We start from the raw sequence: 18961 nt of genomic DNA, 5'->3' as shown, positions 1-18961 counted from the left end.
TAGGCTTAGGGGATATTTGCAGGATGGTTTGAGTGCTTACAAACAACTGTATGATAGAAAAATGCGCGAGGCTCAGCAGCCAAGCAAGCCTTCCACATCAGCCACAGCAGACGACGAACCTCGACCTTCGACATCGAGGCGGGCAGTCATAGGAGAAGATGAGCTGCCTGCCCTGGTTGACGATGAGATGACACCCCCGTGTCCCACCACCCCAACCCCCGGGCCCCGGACAGATACTGTACCGATTCGTGAAGAATGCGGCGGTAACCGGGAGGCACACAGCATATCTTTAAGAAAAAAGCCGAAATAAACATGTTAATTAATTAGGTGCCGCCTAGCACGTAATTGTCAGCCCAGATCAGGGGCGATGCAATCGGCAATCGCCTCTGATCTGCGGCGACATTTACGTGCCAGGCAGCACCTAATTAATTAGCATGGTTATTTCGGCTTTTTTCTTAACAATGTACTGTATGCCTCCCGGCTACCGCTGCGTTCTTCTCGGCAATGTATCAGGTCGGCGGCCTGGAGGGTGGGGGCCACTGCACCACCCAGCCTGCAACGACTCAGTCTAACACACCATCATCAGTGTGCTCGACGCTGTCCCAATTCGGGTAAGTGATACTACACTGTACATATATTATTTCTACTTTCTATAGACTGTGTATTTTTATGTGTTATTTGGTAGCTTTGGCAGCTTCATAGTTTAAAGTTTACTGGAGAGCGCGTTTATGCCAACAGCGCTTGCGTGAGATTTTCGCTACGGAGATCTGTGCAGGCAATCGTTGTAGAGAAGTATTTCTACTTTATACAAGCTGTGTATTTATCATATCATTCCTGCTTTCACTATACGTTACTCTTATTTTAGGTTTTATGTGTTATTTGGCATGATTTGGTAGGTTATTTTTGGGTCTGCGAACGCTCACAAAATTTTCCCATATAAATAAATGGTAACTGCTTCTTCGCTTTACGACATTTCGGCTTACGAACCGTTTCATAGGAACGCTCTACCTTCGGATGGTGGGGGAAACCTGTACTTTTCAAACACATATTTACTCATTTCCAGCTTTCTAAAACTCAATTGGTTACAATAAGGAAAAGTTATATTATACTTCATTCCATTTCATCTCCTAAGATCACGAAAATCGGGTACAGAATGGCCACTGCACTGCACAGAATCAGAAAAAGTTGCAGAAAGTTACCAACTTAGCCAGCTCCATCATGGGCTCACATCTCGCCAACACTGAGGACACCTTCAAAATGTGATTTCTCAAGAAGGCTGCATCCATCATTAATGAACCCCATCACCCAGGACATGCCCTCTTCTCATTACTACAATCAAGGATGAGGTATAGGTGTGCCTGAACACACACAGACTCAACATTCCAGGAACAACATCTTCCACTCCGCCATCAGATTTCAGACTTACATAATTTATATATATTTCTCACTGTAATCTATAGTTTTTTATTATTCCATATTGCAATGTACTGCTGTGACAAAAATAATTTCACATAATATGATGATGATTATGAATATGATTATGAGGACACACAGTCCCCTTTTATTGTCATTTAGTAATGCATGTATTAAGAGATGATAAAATGTTTTTCCAGAATGATATCACGAAAAACACATGACAAACCGACTTAAAAACTAACAAAAACCACATAACTATAACATATAGTTACAACAGTGCAAAGCTATACCGTAATTTGATAAGAACAGACTATGGCACAGTAAAAGTCTCAAAGTCCCTCAAAAGTCCCATCATCTCACGCAGACGGTAAACCTCCAGCGCTGCCAACTTGCCGGTGCAGCAGCCCGGAAGCATCCGACCACGGTCCGACTCCGAGTCCATCAAAAAACTCCGAGCCTCCGACCACTTATTTGACACCGAGCACCGAGCACCATCTCTGCCAAGCGCTTCAACCCCGGCCCCGGCAACAGGCGATATGCAAAGCTAAGGATTTGGGGCCTTCGTCTCCGGAGATTCTCTCAGTAGCAGTGGCAGCGAAGCAGGCACTTCAGAAGTTACTCCAGATGTTCCTCTGCACTTCTCACAGCTGTCTCCATCAAATCCGGATTGTGCACGACCCCTAGTTACACATACGATATCATTCAGAACGGCCGCGCGCGCTGCATCGCGCCATTTTCTCCTCCCTCCTCCTTTAGATATACCTGAGATATTAACCCCAATTCTGATCCTGATGCAATCCCTCAACTTGTTGAAATGCTATGTTGCTTCTTTTTGAATCTCAATGGAGTAGACTTTGGGCATCCTATCCGTGTGGCACCGTGGGGTCAGGTGGGGCAAAAGCAATGGTAGGAAAGAAAGTGAATGATTGAAAAAGCTGCAGCCAAATGGCACCATGTTTAAGGAGAGGAGAACCTCCAAAGAATAAAATGCGCTGTGTTTTGCTGTGCCAGATGAAGAACAGGAATGGATGCTCAGTCATAAGGTTGCATGTTTTCAGCCTGCATTGCAACACCATAATTACTGCTGTTGAAGCAGCTGCTTCTGTGCCTTCGTCATTAGTTTCCAGCAATGATTTCAGCACTACTTTGGTCAAAACAGGATTATATCTGCTAGTCACCCCAGAGAAGTATGCATCCACCATTCCTATTTTGGTGAGGACAAACTCAAGATCACATTCTTTGGAGATGCAACCGGAGTCTATAGAAGTGGGGCAAAGCAGCAGCGAGGTGATGGACCCTATAGAGATTACAAAGAGGGAGGTGCTTGCTGTATTGAGGTAAATTAGTGTGGATAAATCTTCAAGGATTGAGACACTGTTCCCTCAGTGCCTGTGGGAGGCAAGTGCAGAAATTGCAGGGTCCTTATCTGAGATATTGATATTGTCCTTAGTGACAGGTGAAGCATCAGATGATTGGAGGATAGCTAATGTTGATCCGCCATGTAAGAAAGTCCCTACTAATGAATCAGGAAATTTTAGGCTGGTGAGTGCGACATCAGCAATAGGGACGTTATTGGAAGGTATTCTAAAGGACCAGACATATGAGCAAATGATATATGAACTTAGAAGGAAAGTTGATGCAAACAGGTAGTGAGTGTTGTGTACATGGACTTTAGCAAGGCAGTTGACAAGTGTGGATAAATCTCCAAGGACCCACATGGGAGGCTGGTCAAGAAGGTTCAGTCACTTGCCATCCAAGATAAAGTGGTAAATCGGATTAGACGTTGGCTTTGTGGGAGAAGCCAGAGAGTGATAGTAGATGGTTGTCTCTCTGACTGGAAGCCTTGATTAGTGGAGTGCTGCAGGGATTGGTGCTGTGTGTGTTGTTATTTGTCATCTATATCAATGATCTGGATGATAAAGTCGTTAACAGGATCAGAAAATTTGTGGATGAAATTACATAGGGGGTGTAGAGGACAGCAAGGAAGAACTATCAGAGCTTGTGGCAGGTTCTGGACCAGTTGGAAAAGTGGGCTGAAAAATGGCAGGTGGAATTTAATGCAGGCAAGTGCGAGGTATTGCAGTTCAGTAGGGCCGATCAGTAGATCCATAATTCATTGAAAGTGGCAGCACAGGTAGATAGGGTCATAAAGAAAGTGTTTGTCACATTGGCCTTCATAAAGTATTGAGTACAGGAGATGGGATGTTTTGTTGAAGTTGTTTAAGATGTTAGTTGCTTTGAGGCGCCAGAAATGCTTGTTTCTGACAGCAGCACTCAATACAGTTCACAGCAGTTTGCTGCATTCTGCCAGAACAATCAAGTTATCCACATCCACTCACCCCCACAACCCCACTCCCCCCGCCCCATATCATACACAGTCCTACAAGCAGAGAGGTTTGTGGATACCTTCAATCTGTCAATTCTGAAAGCAAGAGGGGAAGGAGCATCAGCTAAGTCTATTAACAGCTTTCTGCTGACATATTTAATTACACCACATCAAGGCCTCAAGGGGAAGACTTCAGCTAAAGGTTCTCTGGTAAAAAAAATGGCACAGTTTCAAATGCAATGCTCCCCATGCGTCCAACATCCGAGACAGCAGATGATCAGTTGAACAAGGCAGCCACACAGACCTTGGTCAATGGGTGAAGTCATTCAAGCCCAAAGCTGTAGTGTGGGCCAGTCAGTACCAAAATGGACAAGACTCTGGGGTACCAGGTCAGATTGTCATATGAACAGGGAAAGTGCTCTACAAAGTAATCATAGACAGACATCGCTGGCGTTGCCACATCAACCAGTTGCGACCACATGGTTTGGTCAGCTCAGGTTCATCAGCGAATCATCAAACACAGAGCTGAACCATTATCTTCTCCTGTAAGGGTTTAATATGTGCCATTACCAGCCGTTCAAAGCACTTCATACTGATTAGCATCAGTGTCACCATGTGGGTAATCATTTAATTCTGAAGGTGTAGAGTTCTCTGGTATAGGGATGATGGTGGTTGAGTTGAAGCATGAAGGGACAGCAGCCTAGACTGACGAAGTGTTAAAGATGTCCGTGAAGACATCACTGAGCTGGAGTCCATACTCCTTGACTACTCTGCATGGGATGTCTGTCCCAGCCACCTTACTGGGGGTTGACTCTCTGTGGAGTCCATCTCATGACTGCTGTTTTCACATACAGTGGCTGCTTACCTGGGAGGACTGGACTTTTGCGGCCAGCATTGTGTTTCACACCTCGAAACATGCATAAAAGTTGTTTACAGCATCAGGAAAGGAGGCATCACTGGTACAGTTCACACTGCTTTTCCTTGCCTTGTCAATTTCCCCTTGATGCCCAGCCCCGTAATCCAGGGATCGTTATTGGAAAGGGTTTCTTGAATTCTTTGAGCGTAGGCAGTCTTTGCCGTCTTGATGCCTAAGATGAGGTTTCTCTTGGCTGTTCTGTCAACAGACTTGAAGGCAGCATCATGGGCGTTTAGTAGGCAGCCAGAGCTTCTGGTTGGGCTATGAGATGACCGTTATTGAGGTCCTGTTGCTGACGACACACGTACTGATGTAGCCGATGATGGAGGAGGTATATTGTTTGAAGTCTGTGTCTTCTCCATTTATAGCGGCTTCTGTTCCCGTGATGCAGCGTTCCTTTCCAGGACATCAGAGATGTCCTCCTTCTTCAAAGAATGAGGTTTCCATTACTCTACCATCGATGCTGCCCTCGCCTGCATCTCCTCCGTTTCTGATACGTCTGCGCTCTCACCATCTCCCCACGGCCTTAACGGTGATAGAGTGAGCCTCCGCATTCTCCACAACTTCCGCCATCTACAAAGTGATCTGAACACTAAACATAATCTTTACATCCTTTTCCTTTCTGTTTTCCACAGGGATCAGTCCTTCCATGATCCCCTTGTCCATTCGTCCCTCCCCACTAATCTCCCTCGCTGCAGTTATCCCTGCAAGCGGCCGAAATGCTACACCCATTCAGAGCCCCAAGCGGTCCTTCCAAATAAGGCAACCCCACCTATGATTCTGCTGGGGTTTTCTATTGAGTCTGGTGCTCCTGACATGGTCTCCTCTATATTGATGAGACCCGTTTTAAATTGGGGGAACTGCTTCATTGAGCACTTCCACTACATCCATCAGAAGCAGAACATCCCAGTGGCCAAACATTTTAATTCCGATTTCAATTCCAATTCCAGCATGTTGGTCCATGGCCTTCTCTTGTGCCAAGATGAGCCCACCCTCAGGGTGGAGGAGCAACTCTTCTTATCCCATCTGGTAGCCTCCAATATCACGGCATGAATATCAATGTCTCCTTAGGTAAAAATAAATCTCCCTCCCCTCTCCCCTATTCTTCTATTCCCCATTCTAGCCTTTTACCTCTTCTCACCTGTGTATCACTTACCCCTGGGTCCCCTCCTCCTTCCCTTTCTCAGATGGTCTGCTCTCCTCTCCTATCAGATTCCTTCCTCTCCAGCCCTTTGCCTTTCCCACCCACCTGGCTTCACCTAAGACCTTCCAGCTGGCCTCCTTCTCCTACCCCCTTCCTTTTTAGTCCTGATGAAGGGTCTTGAAACCTTGACTGCTTATTCATTTCCATAGATGCTGCCAGACCTGCTGAGTTGCTCCAGTACTTTGTGTGCATTTCCTTGGACATCTGCAGTTAGTCCGTGATGCACGCTTTGAAAGGGAGTATAAAATTACATCTACGTGAATCCTGCAGCACCTGGTAACCCTGTAATCTCTGTCTTGGGAGCAGACGTCAGAACATCTTTCAAGAGGATGAACCCCCGCAATGTGTCAGGCTCTGATAGTGTACATGATAGGGCTCTGCAAACCTCTGCCAACCAACTGGCAGGTGTGTACAAGGACATCTTCACTAAATCACAACTACAATGAAGCCATGGTCACTTCCTATTTTTTCCTCGCTTTTTGCACTAATTCTTTAATTTGATTTTATATCTACTTCTAATTTTAGTTTATAGTTGTAACTACCATGTTGCACAATGTATTGATGTTGCAAAGTAACCAATTTTGTGACATAAGTAGGTGATCTGAAACCTGATTCTGATTCTGATATTTTTGTGCTAACACAGGTTGAGTACCCCTTATACGAAAATCCAAAATGCAAAAACTACCAACACTCGAATTTTTTTTTGAGCATTGACATGACATCTGAATGGAAAATTCCACAGTGTGCCGGGATTTTTCCAGGCAATGGGCAGGTTTCTACGCACCATAAACTGTTCTAAGAAGTGACATCATATATGTGATGAACAGACGTTAATGAAAAATAGAAAAACACCGCATAAATATTTTAAAAATGAAGATCTTGAATGTGTATTGAGAAAGAGGATTCGTCAGCATCGGAATGTATAATATGCCACTAAATGGTATGCTGATCATGAAACAAGCAAAGATCTATCATCACAAACTGAAAATTTAAGGTAATTGTGAATATTCTGCAGCCAGGATGCAGAAGTTTTAGCGAGGAATGGCATTAAATTTCTAAAGCATCTGCTGATCACAAAGCAACAGAGAAATTCATTCATGAGTTTACTAAGATCATTATTGATGAAAATCTAACACCAGAACAAATCTACGATGCTGATTGTTTTTAATACCTTAGCATAAAAGTAAAATATAAATACAGTATACCGTGGCCTTTTAATCAAAACACATCATTGTAGGTGAAGACTGACTCTGCCGTTGTCTGCTGTTGCTCAACAGCTAATTCAGGTATTCTCCCAATGCTGTTATGCTGCTGTTGCTACGCTGCACACATTATACTTTCAATATATTGGTGGTATATACAAATTTTTACTGTCAAGTACATATATGTGATGAGCAAAGACAGCTTACTGGTAGCACATAAATTCAGTGTCGGTAATTATGGTGATCCAGGCTATCTCATTATATATTCCAAAATAAAATCCAAAACTCTTCCTGTGCCCTGCATTTTGAATGTGGAGTACTCAACCCCTATTACTTATGTGTTGTGTGTGAGTGCCCAGTGCCGCCCCTGGTGTTTGGTCAGTGAAAGAACAAGCTGGACTTGTTCAACTCGGCGACTTTGGCAATATTATATAAATATTTGTTTCTCTTTGTGACTGTATGCTTTTCTGAAATTGTAACCACAGGTGGCTTCTGTGCTATGCATACTGTAGAATATGCTGTGTGTTGTTTGAAATGTGTTTTCCTCCTTCACCCCCCAGAGGAATGCTGCTACATTTGGCTGTATTCATGTATGGTTGAATGATAATTAAACTTGAACTTAAATTTGAAATTTGAAAGTTATATGCATTATGTTGTGCACCTTTGCCAGAGCAATTTCGTTTCATTTGGCAGTTTACACATGTATGGTTGAATCATAACAAATTTAAACTTAAATTTGAGCTATTTTTATTCCTACTAATATCTATGACGCCTCAGATGCCCTCTCTTTCTATGAATACTTCTGGATCTTGGTCATAACTGGTTTATCTTTTTCATGGATGTACAATCCCTTTACATCTCCATCCCATACCTGGTTGGTCTGTGGGCTATCCAGAATGAGCTCTTCTCCGTACGGAAAAAGCCAAGAGGAAAACCACTTTACAGAACACAAGGTCTGTCTGCAGGGAGGAACAAAAACTCCAGAGAAATATTACAAATATTGAGAAATTGCATCTTTATTGTAATTAATATGGAATTTCAGCTTTGATATGCTTCACAGTAAAAAAAAAATCTTATTTAGAAAGTACAGCTAGCAAAAACCTGTAAACTAAATTCACACCCACGGTATGATAGATTATCATATGTTCTTGAACTTTAAAGGATAAATAATGCTCTTATATAGGATATGCATTAAATGCTGCTGGTGTTGGTTTCAACAATGCAAAGTGTCTCAGAAAGGCCCAAGAATTCCACTTAGACATTGACGATCATTCACGAAGGTCAATGAAAGCATTTTTATTTCAGTAATAGACCATTAACATAAAAAACAATAACCACAGTACACCTCACAGTTTGATTGCATCTTATTGTGGGTATTGACTTTAAGTTTGTCCGATGAATAGCGGATTTTTTTTTGCAATGAAACCTCACTGACTCCATGCCACTGAACTTCAAAGTATTTAATTGCAACACATGGCGACCTTGGGAAATTTGTGCAGAAATAAAGCAACTAATCTATTGACCCAGAACAGTAAAATAAATTCAGAATGTAACGACAACCAGGCAAAAAGAAGAAATTAAGTCGAACTCAGGAAATTACTGTAACTTAAAATTTGATGTGGGTTTTTGATACCAGAGAAAACAGAAGTCTTAAGCATCCTACAAATGATCAAGTGTTGATAAGAGGAATTCGAAGGGGATGAATTGTCACTGTCACAAAGAATGTTTCAAGCAGATACAAGGTATCTCCTTTAACAAAAATGTGAGCAATAGGAAGGCACGAACTTATTTTTGAAAAGTCAGCATTTGAGAATTGTCCACTTTAACCATGGACTCTTCATCTCATGACAACTACAAACAAATTATAAGGAGAAACTTTTCCAATACATGTTTACTCATTCACAGCTTTCTAAAACTCAATTGGTTACAATAAGGAAAATTTATCTTATACATTATTCCACTTCATCTCTTAACGTTATAAGCGGCCAAAAAGATCTATTCAAAAGGTTCAAAGGAACATCTAAACAAGCCTGATGCATTTTGGAAACAAGTCCTGCGGACAGATGAAGTTAAAGTAGAACTTTCTGGCCGCAATGAGCAAAGGTATGTTTGGAGAAAAAAGGGTGCAGAATTTCGTGAAAAGAACCCCTCTCCAACTGTTAAGCATGGGGGTGGATCGATCATGCTTTGGGCTTGTCTTGCAGCCAGTGGCACAGGGAACTTTAACTGGTAGAGGGAAGAATGAATTCAATTAAACACCAGCAAATTCTGGAAGCAACATCACACCATCCGTAAAAAAGCCGAAGATGAAAAAGAAGGTGGGTTCTACAACAGGATAATGATCCTAAACACAGTTCAAAATCCACAATGGACTACCTCAAGAGGCGCAAGCTTAAGGTTTTGCCATGGCCCTCACAGTCCCCTTACCTAAACATCATCGAGAATCTGTGGATAGACCTCAAAAGAGCAGTGCATGCAAGACGGCCCAAGAATCTCACAGAACTAGAAGCCTTTTGCAAGAAAGAATGGGCGAAAATCCCCCAAACAAGAATTAAAAGACTCTTAGCTGGCTACAAAATGTGTTTACAAGCTGTGTTACTTGCCTAGGGGGGTGTTACTAAGTACCCAAACTTTTGCTTAGGGCCCTTTTCCTTTTTTGTTATTTTGAAACTGTAAAAGATGGAAATAAAGAAGTTTTCTTGCTTAAAATATTAAAGAAATGTATCATCTTTAACTTTGTGCCTTTTGGAAATTGGCTCATCTTTTACTCGCTTGGCTATTAACAGTAACAGAAATTTTGACCAGGGGTTGCCAAACTTTTGCATGCTACTGTGCATCAGTATGTTCTTTATCGATTAAAGCTCAGCAATTAATACAACCATCCCCTCAAAACTGATCAGTAAACTCCAAGACCTGGGCCTCAATACTCCTTGTGCAATTGGATCCTAAATTTCCTTACTTGCACACCCCAGTTAGTTTGGATTGACAAAAACATCTCCACAATCTCCATCAGCAGAGGAGCACCGCAGGGCTGTGTGCTTAGACCTCTGCTCTACTCGCTTTACACCTATGACTGTGTGGCTAAGTACTGCTCGGATACCATATCCAAGTTTGCTGATGACACCACTGTTGAGAGCCATATCAAAGATGGTGATGAATCAGCATACAGGAGGGAGCCTGAAAATTTGGCTGAGTGGTGTTATAATAACAACCTCTCACTCATTGTCAATAAGACCAAGGAACTGATTGTAGACTTAAGGAGTGGGAAACCAGGAGTCCATGAGCCAGCACTCATTGGAGGATCAGAGGTGGAAAGGGTCAGTAACTTTAAATTCCTGGGTGTCACTCTCTCAGAGGACCCGTCCTGGACCTATCATATAAATATAATTGCAAAGAAAGCGCATCTACATCCTCGAGTCTGCTGGGATTCGGCATGTCATCAAAAAGCTTGGCAAACGCCTATAGGTGTGTGGTGGAGAATGTTCTGACTGGCTGCATTACAGCCTGGTATGGGTACTCCAATGCCTTGCAACAGAAAATCCTGCAAAAGGTAATGAATTTGGCCCAGTATATCACAGGTAAAACCCTCCCAACCATTGAGCACATCTACATGAAACAGCAATACAGAAAAGCAGCAGCTATTATGCTCATAAGGATGTTACGCTTAGCGTAAAACTAGACATAATTAAGCGTTTCGATCGTGGTGAACGAAGCAAGGACAAAGTGAGTTTGGCTTGTGAAAGCTGATGAAGATGATGTTGAAGAGGTTTTGGCATCCCGTGACCAAGAACTGATAGATGAAGAGCTGATGCAATTGGAAGAGGAAAGGATAACAATCGAAACCGAATGAGTAATGATAAAGTATGACTTTAATTTTGAAAGGGTATGTAGGTTTAAGGGATATTTGCAAGATTCTTTGAGTCCTTACAAAGAACTGTACGATAGAAAAATGCGCGAGGCTCAGCAGTCAAGCAAGCTTTCCACATCAGCCACAGCAGGTGACAAACCTCGACCTTCGACATCGAGGCAGGCAGTCATAGGAGTTGAGCCACCTGCTGTAATGGAAACAAACGACAGGATGGCACCCCAGTGTCCCACCACCCCAACACCCAGGCCGCGGACAGATACTGTACCAATTAGCAGAGAATGCAGCAGTAGCCAGGAGGCGCACAGCACATCTTTAAGTAAAAGCCGAAATAAACATGCTAATTAATTAGATGCCGCCTAGCACGTAATTGTCGGCCCAGATCAGGTAATTAATTAGCATGTTTATTTCGGCTTTTGTCTTAAAGATGTGCTGGGTGCGTCCCGGCTACCGCTGGACCCCTGCGTGCTTCGCGGCAATGTATCGGTTGGTGGCCCGGGTGGTGGGAGCCACTGCACCACCCAGCCTGCAACGACTCAGTCTAACACATCATCATCAGTGTGCTCTGCACTGTCCCAATTCCGGTAAGTGATGCTACACTGTACATACATTATTTCTACTTTATATCGGCTGTATATTTTTACGTGTTATTTGGTATGATTTGGCAGCTTCATAGTTTAAAGGTTACTGGAGAGCACTTGCGCTGTGTTTTTGCCAACAGCGCTTGTGTGAGATTTTCTGCCGACGGCGCTTGTGTGAGATTTTCGCTACAGAGATCTGTGCCGGCAATGATTGTGGAAAAGTATTTCTACTTTACATAGGCTGTGTATTTACATCATTCCTGCTTCTACTATATGTTATTGTTATTTTAGGTCTTATGCATTATTTGGCATGATTTGGTAGGTTATTTTTGGGTCTGCCAATGCTCACAAAATTTTCCCATATAAATAAATGGTAATTGCTTCTTCGCTTTACGACATTTCGGCTTACGAACCATTTCATAGGAACGCTCTACCTTCAGATGGCGGGGGAGACCTGTGTCTTGGTACATATTGGTACCAATGACATAGGAAGGAAAAGCAACCTGAAAAGAGAACTTATAGAGAGCTAGGTAGAAAGCTGAAAAGCAGGACCTCTTAAGTAGGAATTTCTGGTTTGCTACCTATGCCACGCGCCAGTGAGGGTAGAAACAGGATGATTTGGCAGATAAATGCATGGCTGAGAAGCTGGTGCAGGGGACAGGGTTTCAGGTTCTTGGATAATTGGGATCTCTTCTGGGGAAGGTATGACCTGTTCAAAAGTGATGGGCTGCACCTGAGCCCAAGTGGGACCAATATTCTCGTGGACAGGTTTGTTAGAGCTGCTAGGACAGTCACAACCACAGATTTGGCAGCACAGTAGATACGGCAATTGCATTTGTGAATTTCCACGTGTCAGCTAATTATTTAAACGTGATAGTATTTAACTCCATACTCATCATTGCAGTTCTTGTTGAGAGTTGGACAGAACACAGCAATGCTTCGCTTTTGTTTTGCATCAGCCTTGCTTGAGAAATTGGACTGTGGAGTCAACTGACTCTGAAGACTTGTTTAAAAATTAGATGTTCTTTTCAGCCACAGTGTAGGCTTCATTTCCCATTTGAGAGTGTTAGTCAACGGCCCTGTTTGGCCTAGCGTATATTGTTTTACTTTCCCTTGAACACTGGTCTCATTAAAGTTTTGTGAACTATCGACCCACTTCAGTGTCTCTCACTCTGCACTAGGGCCATATCGAACCGCGGAGACAGAGGGGGGTTTAAACTAACTTGGCAGGGGGTGGGAACAGGAGTGAATGGACTCAGGATAGGACAGATGGTAAAAAAGCAAAGTTAGCATGCAGTCAGATTGTCAGGAAGGGCAGGGAGTTGATGGGACTTAGTTGCAGCCAACAGGCTGAGTATCAAATCATTAGGGATGTAGAATCAGAAAGGATAGCAAATACAGTACTCAAGGTGTTGTATGTAAATGTGCTAGTGTCAGAAATAAGGTGGATGATCTCGTTGCAATATTACAGATTGCCAGGTATGATGTTATGGCCATCACTGAATTGTGGCTGAAGGATGGTTTTAGTTGGGAGTTGAATGTCCAAGGTTATTTGTTATATTGGAGGGATAGGAAGGTAGGCAGAAGGGGTGGTGTGGCTCTATTGGTAAAGAATGGCATCAAATCAGTAGAAAGATGTAATTTAGGATTGGAAGATGTTGAATACTTGTGGATTGAGTTAAGAAACTGCAAGGATAAAAGGACGTTGATGGCAGTTATATATAGGCCTCCCAACAATGGCCAGGAGGTGGACCACAGTTTACAACAGGAAATAGAAAAGGCAAGTCAGAAGGGCAATGTTAAGACCATAAGACTATAAGATATAGGAGCAGAAGTAGGTCACTCAGCCCATCAAGTCTGCTCCACCATTCAATCACAGACTTATCCAGTTCATCCAGTCATCCCCACTCATCTGCCTTCACCCCATATCCTCTGATGCCCTGGGTAATCAAGAACCTATCTATCTCTGCCTTAAATATACCCAATGATTTAGCCTCCACAGTGGCTTGTGGCAACAACTTCCACAGATTTACCACACTCTGAATAAAGTAATTTCTCCACGTCTCAGTTCTAAAAGGACGTCCTTCAATCCTGAAGTCGTGCCCTCTTGTCCTAGAATCCCCTACCATGGGAAATAACTTTGCCATATCTAATCTGTTCAGGCCTTTTAACATTTGGAATGTTTCTATGAGACACCCCCGCCTCCCCTGCCCCCCCCCCATTCTTCTGAACTCCAGGGAATACAGCCCAAGTGCTGCCAGACATTTCTCATATGGTAACACTTTCATTCTTGGAGTCATTCTTGTGAATCTTTTCTGAACCCTCTCCAATATCAGTATATCCTTTCTAAAATAAGGAGCCCAAAACTGCACACAATACTCTAAGAGTGGTCTCACAAGTGCCTTATAGAGCCTCAACATCACATCCCTGCTCTTGCATCCTATAACTCTAGAAATGAATGCTAACATTGTATTTGCCTTCTTCACAACTGACTCAACCTGGAGGTTAACCTTAGGGGTATCCTGCACAAGGACTCCCAAGTCCCTTTGCATCTCTGCATTTTGAATTCTCTCCCCATCTAAATAATTGTCTTCCCATTTATTTCTTTCAGCAAAGTGCATGACCATACACTTTCCAACATTGGATTTCACTTGCCACTTCTTTGCCCATTCTCCTAAACTATCGAAGTCTCTCTGCAGAGTCTCTGTTTCCTCAACACTACCCGCTCCTCCACCTATCTTTGTATCATTGGCAAATTTAGCCACAAATCCATTAATACCGTAGTCCAAATCATCAGCATACATCGTAAAAAGCAACGGTCCCAACACCGACCCCTGTGGAACTCCACTGGTAACCGGCAGCCAGCCAGAATAGGATCCCTTTATTCCCACTCTCTGTTTTCTGCCCATCAGCCAAGCTCCACCCATGCTAGTAACTCCCCTGCAATTCCATGCGCTCTTATCTTGCTAAGCAGCCTCATGTCTGGCATCTTGTCTAAGGCCTTCTGAAAATCCAAGCATATGATGTCTACTGCATCTCCTTTGCCTACCCTGCTTGTAATTTCCTCAAAGAATTGCAGGAGGTTTGTCAGGGAGGATTTTCCTTTCAGGAAACCATGCTGGCTTTGGCCTATCTTGTCATGTGCCTGCAGGTACTCCGTAATCTCATCCCTACCAATAGATTTCAACAACTTCCCAACCACTGATGTCAGGCTAACAGGTCTATAGATTCCTTTCTGCTGCCTCCCACCCTTCTTCAATAGCAGAGTGACATTTGCTATTTTCCAGTCATCTGGTACAATCCCAGAATCTATAGATTATTGAAAGATCATTGTTAATGCTTCCACAATCCCTCCAGCAACTTCCTTCAGTACCCAAGGGTGTATTCCCTGAGGTCCAGATTTATCCACCCTCATATCATTAAGCTTCCTGAGCACCTTCTCAGTCATAATTTTCACTGCACAAACTTCACTTCCCTGATGCTCTTCAATGGCCGGTATACTACAGACGTCTTCCACTGTGAAGACTGATGCAAAATACACATTCAGTTCCTCTGCCATCTCTGCATCTCATTACAATATCTCCAGCATCATTTTGTAATGGTCCAATATCTATCCTCGACTCCCTTTTACCCTTCATGTACTTAAAGAACTTTTAGCATCTTCTTTGCTATTAGTCACCAGCTTCCTCTCATAATTCATCTTCTCCTTCCTAATGACCTTCTTAGTTTCCTTCTGCAAGTTTTTAAAAGTTTCCCAATCCTCTATCTTCCCACTAGCTCTGGCTTCCTTATATGCCCTCTCTTTTGCTTTTACTTTGGCTCTGACTTGTCAGCCACGGTAGTGTCCTTCTTCCCTTTGAAAATTTCTTCTTTGGAATATATCTGTCTTGCATTTCCATCATTTTTCAGAAACTCCAGCCATTGCTGCTCTGCTGTCCTTCCTGCAAACGTCCCTTTCCAGTCAACTTTGGCCAGTTCCCCTCTCATGCCATTGTAATTTCCTTTATCCCACTGAAATACCGACGCATTGGAATTTATTTTTTCCCTCAAATTTCAATGTGAGCTCAATCATATTGTGATCACTGTTCCCTAAGGGTTCCTTAACCTTAAGCTCTGTTATCACCTCCGGATCATTGCACAACACCCAGTCCAGCACAGTCAATCCCCTAGTGGGCTCAACAACAAGCTGTTTGTAAAAAAAAAATCCCTTAGACATTCTACAAATTCTCTCTCTTAAGGTCCATTACTAACCTGGTTTTCCTAATCCACTTTCATGTTAAAATCCCCAATGATTATCATGAATTTGACTTTCTGATAAGCCTTTTCTATCTTCTGCTGTAATTTGTAATCCACATGCCAGCTGCTGTTTGGAGGCTTGTATACAATTGCCATTAGGGTCCTTTTACCCTTGCCATTTCTTACCTCAATCCAGAGACTCTACACCTTCCAATCCTATGTCATCTCTTTCTAATTTAATGTTATTTCTTATACACAAAGCCACACCACCCCCTCTGCCTACTAACCTATCTTTCCAATACACCATATGTCCTTGGATGTTCAGCTCCCAATGGCAGCCATTCTTTAGCCAAGTTTCAGAGATGGCCACAACGTCATATTTGCCAATCTGTAGCTGAATTTCAAGATCACCCATTTTATTCCTTATGCTGCAGACATTCAAATATAACACTTTCACTCCAGTATTTGTGGCTTTCTGTTTTAACTGCACCACGCCTCTATTGCTCTGTAACTCACACCACTGACTGAGATTAAGCCTCATCTCCTGCTTGTTCTTTCTATAATCTCTGTTGCATGCTTTCTTCCCCTTGCTCACCCGTTATTCTGGTTCCGATCCCCTTGCCAAATTAGTTTAAATCCTCCACAACAGCTCTATTAAATGTGCCTGCTAGGATATTGGACCTCTTTAGGTTCAGGTGTAACCCATCCTTTTTGTACAGGTCGTACCTCCTCCAGAAGAGGCCTCAGTGTTCCAGGAATCTGAAACGCTGCCCCCACACCAGTTTCTCAGCCACACATTAATACACCTGATTATGCTATTCTTGCACTCGCTAGTGTGTGGTACAGGCAGCAATCCTGAGATTACTACCCCACAGGTCCTGCTTTTCAGCTTCCTACGAACTCCCTGAATTTTATGGAAATCATGGATATTTTAACATGCAGATCGATTAGGAAAATCAGGTTGGTAATGGATCTCAAGAGAGTGAGTTTGTTGAATGATTAAGAGATAGCTTTTTAGAGCAATTTATTGTTGAGCCTACAAGAGGATCAGCTATACTGGATTGGGTGTTATGTAATAAACCAGAGGCAATTAAGGAGCTTAAGGTAAAAGAAACTCTAGGAACCTGTGATCACAATATGATTATATTCAACTTGAAATCTGATAGGGAGAAAGTAAAGTCTGATGTAGCAGTATTTCAGTGGAGTAAGGGAAATTACAGCGGTATGAGAGAGGAGTTGGCCAGAGTAAATTGGAAGGCAGGAATGTCAGCAGAGCAGCAAAGGTGTGAGTTTCTGGGGAAAATGAGGAAGGTGCAGGACATGTGTATTCCAAAAAAGAAGAAATACTCAAATGGTAAAATAGTACATCTGTGGCTGACAAGGGAAGTCAAAGCAGAAGGGCATTCAACAAAGCAAAAATTAGTGGGAAGATAGAGGATTGGGAAGTTTTTAAAAACCTACAAAGAACAACTAAAAAATCATTAGAAGGGAAAAGATGAAATATGAAAGCAAGCTAGCAAATAATATCAAAGTGGATAGTAAAAGTTTTTTCAAGTATGTTAAATAAATGAGAAATGAGAGTGGATATGGGATCACTAGAAAATAGGGCAGGAGAAATAGTAACAGGGAACAAAGAAATGGCTATGAACTAAATGAGTATTTTGCGTCAGTCTTCACTGTGGAAGACACTAGCAGTGTGCCTGATGTGGTAGTGTGTGAAGGAAGAGAAGTGGGTGGAGTTACTGCTACAGGAGAGATGTTCAAAAAGCTGAAAGACCTAAAGGTACATAAGTCACCCAGACCCGAGGAATTGCATCCTAGGGCTCTGAAGGAGGTAGTGTTAGATTGTGCTGGCATTAGAAATGATCTTTCAAAAACCATTGGACTCTGGCATGGTGCTAGAGGACTGGAAAATTGCAAATACTACTCCACTCTAAGAAAGGAAGAAGGCAACAGAAAGGAAATTATAGACCAGTTAGCCTGACCTCAGTGGTTGGGAAGATGATAGTCAATTGCTAAGGATGAGGTGACGGAGTACTTGGTGACACAGGACAAGATAGGACTAAGTCAGCATGGTTTCCTTCAGGGAAAAATCCTACCTGGTGAATCTGTTGGTATTCTGAGGAGACTACAAGTGGGATAGATAGCAGTTGACATTATATATTTGGACTTTCAGAAAGCTTTTGACAAGATGCCATTCATGAGGCCACTTACCAAGTTAAGAGCCCATGGTATTACAAAGAAGTTATTAACATGGTTACAGCATTGACTGATCGTTAGCAGGCCACGAGTGGGAATAAAAGGATACTTTTCTGGTTGGCTGCCAGTGACAAGTGCTGTTACGCAGGGGTGGGTGTTGGGACCACATCTCTTTCTGTCATATATAAATGATTTAGATGATGGAATAGATGACTTTGTTGCCAGGTTTGGAGATGATATGAAGATTGGTGGAGGCAGGTAGTTTTGAGGAAACAGGTAGGATGCAGCAGGCCTTAGACAGATTAGGAGAATGGGCAAGAAAGTGGCAAATGAAATACAATGCTGGAAAATGCATGGTCATGCACTTTGATAGTAGAAATAAATGTGCAGACTATTTTCTAAATGGGGAAAAAATCCAGGCATCTGAGATGCAGAAGGACATGGGAGTCCTTGTGCAAAACACCCTCAACTTGCAGGTTGAGTTGGTGGTGAGGAAGACAAATGCCATGTTAGCATTCATTTCAAGATGTCTAGAATAAGAGAGCAAGGAGGTGATGCAGAGGCTTTATAAGGCACTGGTGAGGCCTCACCTTGAGTTTTGTGAAGTTTTGGGCCCCTCATCTTAGAAAAGATGTACTGGCATTGAAACCTTTTGAATGTTGAAAGGTCTTGTCAGTCTGTGGAAAGGATGTTTCCCATAGTGGGAGAGTCCAAGACAAGAGGACACAGCCTCAGGATAGAGGGGCACCTTTTCAAAAGAACAGACATGGATAAACCTCTTTAGCCAAAGGGTGGTGAATATGTAGAATTTGTTGCCACATGCAGCTGTGGAAGCCTGGCATTAGGTGTATTTAAGGCAGAGATTGATCGGTTCTTGATTGGACATGGCATGAAAGGTTACATGGAGAAGGCTGGGAACTAGAATTGAGGAGGAGATTTAAAAAAAAAGATCAGCCGTGATTGAATGATGGCACAGACTCGATGGGACAGATGGTCTAATTCTGCTCCTATGTCTT

The sequence above is a fragment of the Mobula birostris genome, chromosome 19 (genome assembly GCF_030028105.1).
Source record: "Mobula birostris isolate sMobBir1 chromosome 19, sMobBir1.hap1, whole genome shotgun sequence".
Taxonomy (NCBI): domain Eukaryota; kingdom Metazoa; phylum Chordata; class Chondrichthyes; order Myliobatiformes; family Myliobatidae; genus Mobula; species Mobula birostris.
Note: the sequence above shows the minus strand (reverse complement) of the source record.